The following is an 8562-nucleotide window of genomic DNA, read 5'->3' on the forward strand; positions in this document are numbered from 1 at the left end:
CATATGCTTATTTAAGTGGGTCTGGAACATGTTCTCACCTCGATGTTAACAAATACCTAATTCAGGAAAGAAAATACATAGCCATGGTCCCTTCCTCAAGGACTTTATAATTCAGTGAGATGTAAAGATGAGTGCTTAAGTGTATGCACCTGATTATTATCTCTTCATTGCCACATAAGTGGGAAAAGGGGATCACTTGCAGCAAAAAATGGCCATTAGATGGCAATATCACCCCACAGTCACCAAACAGGATTACTTGAATCCCTAATTATGTTCTACCAGAGGGAATATAGTACAGACTTTTCCAAGATTGATCAAGACAGCAGATTCCCTTTCACCTTTGCCAGATTAACTCTACTAGCTATTTGCAAGACCTGTCATTATCTAATAAATTGGTTTAAATATATGGAAGCTAGAAAATGCCAATTCCTGTTCCCTCGAAAATTAGACATTGAAATATTTAAATACCCCTGCTTTGCATTTTAGATATATCTTTGAATTCAGGTATTCATTTTGTATATATAATATCTCGACTTTTAAGCATTTTTATAATGTAAAGTTGAAAACAGCTTAATAGAACCACAGGATGTTTATTTTGGAATCATTTTCTTATATTCAGAGTGATGAAAGCAAATTGAGAATAAAGCCTTATCCTGCTCAGCTTTACCTAATTGACTCAGTTGATTTTTGAGTATCTACTACATAAAAGGCCCATTGCTATTAAGAAACTCAAGACAAACATGATTTTTACCTCTAATAGCCTAACATTTCATGTGGGCCGAAGAATAAATTGTTCCAGTCAAAAATGGAGACCTTACCTCATTTGGGCAAAGATTGTTGCTAGCTATTGAAGATTTACTAATAAATGATCTATTAAGGAATTTAGTTTTTTCTGAATATGTTGTTTCGGTTGTTGAAACCTAAGGTATAATAGTTATTTTTTGAAGATATGTTTGGCTAGCCGTCAATTAGAAGTTAGAGTTTGTCCTAACAGATAAGCTATAACCCTCACATTTTAAAACATACATAATGAACAATGAACAAAACAAATTTTAAATTTTACTAATGTGGCAAAGCTGTATATTGTGATTGTTAAAACACTGTTTTTGCCTAGGAGTTCCAGATTTAAATCCTGGTTCTACACTTCCCAAACCTCAGGTACCTTCTGTAGCCTCTCTAACCTGAATTTTTTTGTTTGTAACATAGGGACATTTAATAGTACCTACCTCAGAGTTGTGAAGACTAAATGAAGTACCACTTGTAAAGAGTTTATTACAGTGCCTGACATATACTGTATGGTTAGTACTGCTAACATGACTTCTTCAGGTTACCAAAAGGAAAATTCCACAAACTGATCACCTTTCCTATTGTGAAGGTCACTGGTATTTCAACTATGATCCCTTGTTGTGTATTTATCCAGACTGAAAGATGTTTTTCTAGTAACCATCTTGCATAGTCTTAGTGTCCCCATTAAATAAACCTTTCCTACAAACTATGCGGTTTATATTTGTGCTAACCTTGTGGTATTGGTAGCCATTGGTCTGTTTTTTGGCACATAGCTGGCTATCTTTGAGCCTTTTCCAAAACCATAGATGTTTAATAGATACTAATCAGAGTTAGTGCCACTCAAGATAATCATTCTTTTAGCCAACTGCTTAGTAAATTTTCTGACAAAATACATAGCTGCCTAATTAAAAAACTCTGCCTGGTGCTGCCTCCCAGGTTGCTGCTTACAAAGGATAGAAGGATGAGTTATGTTAGGTTCTCAGAGCACTTTCTGAAGTGTAGGTTTATTTCACTGTCACAGATTCAGCACTCTTGGTGGGCTACAGTTCGCCATGCCCAGTCTTCTTTATCCCTCCTCAGAACATCTCCCTAGAAAGCATCAGGCCATATCTTAATTTGCCCTTGGTCTAGTTTATGAAGTACTAGAGCCATCTTATGCAACTGTGTAAGGAGGCTGGAGATTAAAGTTCAGAATAGCCATTACACAGTTGTGTAATAACCAGGAGTATAGAGATAACTCCAAAGCTACAATACTTTTATAGAAAACTTTGTCATTCACAAAAACTATGTTGTTACATTTTAAAGACTAAGTTTTACCTTAATATTGTAAATAATGACATTAAAAATATTAACATTTTGCAGGCCGAACAAGATGACCAAACAGAAACCTCCACCAATCATCCTTCCCACAGGAACACCAAATTGAACAACAATCCATATAAAAAAACACTTTCATAAAAACCAAAAATCAGATGAGAGATCGCAGTACCTACTTTTAATATCACTGAAAGAGGCACTGAAGAGGGTAGGAAAAACAGTCTTGAATTGATGATGCCACCACTCCCCCATCCCTTGACAGCGGCCACGTGGTGTGGCAAGAGAATGTGTACTTGGGGGATGAAGAGTACAGTGATTGTGGGACTTTGCATTAAAACTCAGTGCTGCCCTGTCACAGCAGAAAGCAACACCAGGCAGAACTCAGTGCCCGTGGAGGGAGCATTTAGACCAGCCCCAGCCAGAGGGGAATTGCCTATCCCAGTGGTCAGAACTGGAATTTCGGCAAGACTTGCCACCACAGGCTGATGTGCTCTGGGGTCCTAAATAAGCTTGAAAGGCAGTCTAGACCACAAGGACTGCAATTTCTGGGCAAGTCCTGGTGCTATGCTGGGCTTGGAATCAGTGGACTTGGAAGACACACGACTTAGTGAGACACCAACCAGGCTAGCCAAAGGACTACTTATGCCACCTCTCACCCAATCCCACACAGCACAGCTTGCAGCTCCAGGAGAGACTACTAATTTTTGAGGAGAGGAGAGGAAAGTAGAGAGGACTTTGTCTTGCAGCTTGGATATCAGCTCAGCCAACTGCATAGGGCAACAGGCAGAGTCCTAAGACCCCCATTTCAGGCCCTACCTCCTGGAAAACATTTCTAGACACACCCTGGGCCAGAAGGGAACCCACTGCCTTAAAAGGACCCAGTCCAGGCAGGATTCATTACCTGCTGACTAAAGAGCTTTGGGGCCCTTAGTGAGCAGTGGTAGCCAGGCAGTACTCCCCATAGACCTTGTGTGCAACCCGGAGATGTGCAACTCAGAGATGTGCGGGCTTCAGGTGTGACCCTGCATATTCCCAGCTGTGGTGCCTACAGAGACTCCTGCTTGAATAAAAAAAGAGAGGGAAGAGTAAAGGGGACTTTGTCTTGCACTGTAGGTACCAGCTCAGCCACAGTGGAGTAGAGGACCAAGTAGGTTTTTGAGGTCCCTGGTTCCAGGCCTTGGCTCTTGGACAGCATTTATGGACCTTCCCTGGGCCAGAGGGGAGCCCACTGCCCTGAAGGAAGAGTCCCAGGACTGCCAGCACTTAACACAAGCTGACTGAAGAACACTTGGGCCTTGAGTGAACACTGGTAGTAACCAGGTGGTACGCACTATGGGCCTGGGGTGGTGGTGACCATGGGGAGAGACTCCTCTGCTTGTGGAAAAGGGAGGTAAGAGTGGGAAGAGCTTTGTCTGTGGCTTGGGTGCCAGCTCAGCCACAGTAGAATAGAGCACTAGGTAGATTACTAAGGTTTCTGACTCCAGGCCTGGGTTCCCAGATGGTATCTGTGGGCCTGCCTGGGGCCAAGCAACTGATTGTAGGGTCCTAGGGCCTTGAGTGAATGTAGGCAATAGCCAGGCATTGGTTACTGTAAGCCTTGGGCAAAACCCAGTGCTGTGTTAGCTTTGATCTGACATAGCACTGTCCGAGTGGTGGCGGTGGCCACAGAAGTGCTTGTGTCACCCTTTCTCCAGTTCTAGGCAGCTCAGCACAAAAAAAGAGACTCCATTTATTTGGGAGAAAATAACGGAAGAGAGAAAGTCTTGCCTGGTAATCTAGATAATTCTTCTGGATCTTATACAAGACCACCAAGGTGGTACTTTTATGAATCTGCAAGAGCCATAGCATTACTGGGCTTGGGGTACCCCCTAATGCAGATACAGCTACAGTGACCAAAAAGTTAAATTATAACAACTAAGTTCCTTCAAATACCTGGAAAGCCTTCCCAAGAAGCACAGGTACGAACAAGCCCAGATAGTGAAGATTATAGTAAATACCTAAATCTCATACCTAGACATCAATGAACATCCACAAACTTCAAAACCATTCAGGAAAACAAGAATCCACCAAACAGAATAAGGCACCAAGGACCAATCCTGGAGGGCTAGAGATATGTGACCTTTCAAACAGAGAATTCAAAACAGCTGTTTTGAGGCAAATCAGCAAAATTCAAGAAAACACAGAAGGAATTCAGAATCCTATCAGATGAATTTAACACAGAGACTGAAATATTTAAAAATAATCAAGCAGAAATGCTGGAGCTGAAAAATGTAATTGACATACTAAAGAATGCATCAGAGTTCTTTAACAGCAGAAATGATCAGACAGAAGAAAGAATTAGCTTGAAAACAGGCTATTTGAAAATACATGGTCAGAGAAGAAAAAAGAAAAAGGAATAAAGAATCAAACAAGCCTACAAGATCTAGATAACAGCTTCAAAGGAGCAAATCTAAGAGTTATTGGCCTTAAAGAGGAAATAGAGAGGGAGATGGGGTAGAAAGTTTATTCAAAGGGATAATAACAGAGAACTTCCCAAACCTAACGAAAGATGTCAATATTCAAGTACAAGAAAGTTATAGAACACCAAGCAGATTTAACCCAAATAAGATTACCTCAAGACATTTAATAATCAAACTATCAAAGGTCAAGGATAAAGAAAGAATCCTAAAAGCAGCAAGAGAAACAAATAATTTAAAATGCAGCTCTAATACATCTGGCAGCAGACTTCTCTGTGGATATCTTATAGGCCAAGAGAGAGTGGCATGACATATTTAAAGTGCCGAAGGAAAAAAAACAAAAACCCTTTTATCCTAGAATACTATATACAGCAAAAATATCATTCAAATATGGAGGAGAAATAAAGACTTTCCCAGACAAACAAAAGCCGAGGGATTTCATAAACATCAGACCTATTCTAAAAGAAATGCTAACGGGAGTTCTTCTATCTGAAAGAAAAGAGCATTAATGATCAATAAGAAATCAAAACTTACTGGTAATAGTAAGTACACAGGCAAACAAAATATTATAACACAGTAATTGTGCTGCTTATATCTTGCAGAGAAAGACTAAGAGCTGAACCAATAAAAAATAATAACTACAACCAGTTTTCAAAACATACACAGTACAATAAGATATAAATAGAAAGAATAAAAAGTTTAAAAGTAGGGGTACAAAGGTAAAGTATAGAGTTTTTATCAGTTTTGTCTTTTTTGCTTGTTTGTTTGTTTATGCAGTTAGTGTTAAGTTGTCATTAGTTTAAAATAATGGGTTATAAGATATTATTTCCAAGCCTCATGGTAACATCAAATAGAAAAATGTACAACAGATACACAAAAAATAAAAAGCAAGAAATTGATACATATTGCCAGAGAAAATCACCTTCACTAAAAGGAAGACAAAAAGGAAGGAAAGAGGAGAGGACCACAAAGGAACCAGAAAACAAATAACAAAATGGCAGGTTAAGTCCTTACTTATCAATAATAACATTGAATGTAAATGGATTTCACTCTCCAATCAAAAGACAAAGAATAGTTGAGTGGATTTGTTTTTATTTATTTTTTATTATACTTTAAGTTCTAGGGTACATGTGCACAACATGCAGGTTTGTTACATATGTATACATGTGCCATGTTGCTGTGCTGCACCCTTTAACTGGTCATTTAGATTAGGTATATCTCCTAATGCTATCCCTCCCCACCACCCCCACCCCACAACAGGTCCCGGTGTGTGATGTTCCCCTTCCTGTCTCCAAGTGTTCTCATTGTTCAATTCCCACCTATGAGTGAGAACATGCAGTGTTTGGCTTTCTGTTCTTGCATTAGTTTGCTGAGAATGATGGTTTCCAGCTGCATCTCCATGTCCCTACAAAGGACATGAACTCATCCTTTTTTATGGCTGCATAGTATTCCATGGTGTATATGTGCCACATTTTCTTAATCCAGTCTATCATTGATGGACATTCGGGTTTGTCCCAAGTCTTTGCTATAGTGAATAGTGCCACAATAAACGTACATGTGCATGTGTCTTTATAGCAGCATGATTTATAATCCTTTGGGTATATACCCAGTAATGGGATGGCTGAGTCAAATCGTATTTCTACTTCTAGATTCTTGAGGGATCGCCACACTGTCTTCAACAATGGTTGAACTAGTTTACCGTCCCACCAACAGTGTAAAAGTGTTCCTATTTCTCCACATCCTCTCCAGCACCTGTTGTTTCCTGACTTTTTAATGATCACCATTCTAACTGGTGTGAGATGGTATCTCATTGTGATTTTGATTCGCATTTCTCTGATGGCTAGTGATGATGAGCAATTTTTCATGTGTCTGTTGGCTGCATAAATGTCTTCTTTTGAGAAGTGTCTGTTAATATCCTTAGTCCACTTTTTGATAGGGTTGTTTGTTTTTTTCTTGTAAATTTGTTTGAGTTATTTGTAGGTTCTCCATATTAGCCCTTTGTCAGATGAGTAGATTGCAAAAATTTTCTCCCATTCTGTAGGTTTCCTGTTCATTCTGATGGTAGTTTCTTTTGCTGTGCAGAAGCTCTTTGGTTTAATTAGATCCCATTTGTCAATTTTGGCTTTTGTTGCCATTGCTTTTGGTGTTTTAGACATGAAGTCCTTGCCCTCTTTTCCTAACTGAATACACTTTATTTCTTTCTCCTGCCTGATTGCCCTGGCCAGAACTTCCAACACTATGTTGAATAGGAGTGGTGAGAGAGGGCATCCCTGTCTTGTGCCAGTTTTCAAGGGGAATGCTTCTAGTTTTTGCCCATTCACTATGATATTGGCTGTGGGTCTGTCATAAATAGCTCTTATTATTTTGACATACGTTCCATCAATACTGAATTTATTGAGAGTTTTTAGCATGAAGGGCTGTTGAATTTTGTCAAAGGCCTTTTCTGCATCTATTGATGCCGAAAAAATAAAGTGGATGAAATTCAGTATCTCTTTATGGTAAAAAAAAAAAAAAACAAAAAAAAAAAACACCTCTCAAAGACACTGGATACAGAAGGAACATATCTCAACATAATAAAAGCTATATATGACAGACCCACAACTAGTATCATCCTGAATGAGGAAAACCTTAAAGACTTTCCCCTAAGATTTGGAAGACAACAAAGATGTCCACTTTCACTACTGTTATTCAACATGGTTCTGGAAGTCCTAGCTCGAGCAATCAGAAAAAAGAAATGGCATCCAAATTCCAAAGGAAGAAGTCAAATTATCCTTGTTTGCAGACAATAAAATATTTTATTTGGAAAAATCTAAAGACTCCACCAAAAAACAAACTCTTCGAATTGATTTTAAAAAATTCAGTAGTCGCAGGATACAAAGTCAACATACAAAATTTAGTAGCATTTCTATATGCCAACATCAAACAATCTGAAAAATAAATCAAGGAAGTAATCTCATTTACAATATCTATAAATAAATTAAAATACCTAAGAATTAACTTAGCCAAAGAAGTGAAAGAACTCTATAATGCAAACTATAAAACATTAATGAAAATAAAACTATGAAACATTAATGAAAGAAATTGAAAAACTATAAACTATTAATGAAAGAAATTGGACACCAAACAAATGGAAAGAGAGCCCATGTTCATGGAGTGAAAAAATCAATATTGTTAAAATGTCCATACTACCCAAAGCAAGCTAGGAATTCAATGTAATCCTTTATCAAAATGCCAATGACATTTTTCACAGAAATAGAAAAAAAAATTCTAAAATTTATATGGAAACACAAAATGCCCAGAACAACCAAAGCTGTCCTGAGCAAAAAGAACAAAACTAGAGTAATCACATTATCTGACTTCATATTGCTGAAAAAATAAAGTGGATGAAATTCAATATCCCTTCATGATTACAAAAAAAACTCTCAAAAAACTGGATACAGAAGGAACATACCTCAACATAATAAAAACCGTATATGACAGACCCACAACTAGTAGAGCTATAGTAACCAAAACAGCATGGTACTGGCATAAAAACAGACATATACACCAATGGAACAGACTAGAGAACCCAGAAAAAATCTATACAACTACAGTGAATTCATTTTCAACAAAGGTGCAAAGAGTATACATTGGGGAAAGAACAGTGTCTTCAATAATGCTGAGAAAACTGGATCTCCATATGCAGAAGAAAAAAGCTAGACCCCTACCTCTCACCATGTACAAAATTCAAATCCAAATGGATTAAAGACTTAAATCTAAGACCTCAAACTGAAATTACTACAAGAAAACATTGGGAAAACTCTTAAGTCATTGAACTAAGCAAAGATTTCTTGAGTAATACCCCAGAAGCACAGGCAACCAAAATAAAAATAGACAGATGAGATCACATCAAATTTAAAAGCCTCTGCACAGTGAAGGAAACAATCAACAAAAGGAAGAGACAACCCACAGAATTGTAGAAAATATTTGAAAACTATCCATCTGACAAGGGATTAACAACCAG

The sequence above is a fragment of the Macaca thibetana genome, chromosome 6 (genome assembly GCF_024542745.1).
Source record: "Macaca thibetana thibetana isolate TM-01 chromosome 6, ASM2454274v1, whole genome shotgun sequence".
In the NCBI taxonomy this organism is placed as follows: Eukaryota; Metazoa; Chordata; class Mammalia; order Primates; family Cercopithecidae; genus Macaca; species Macaca thibetana.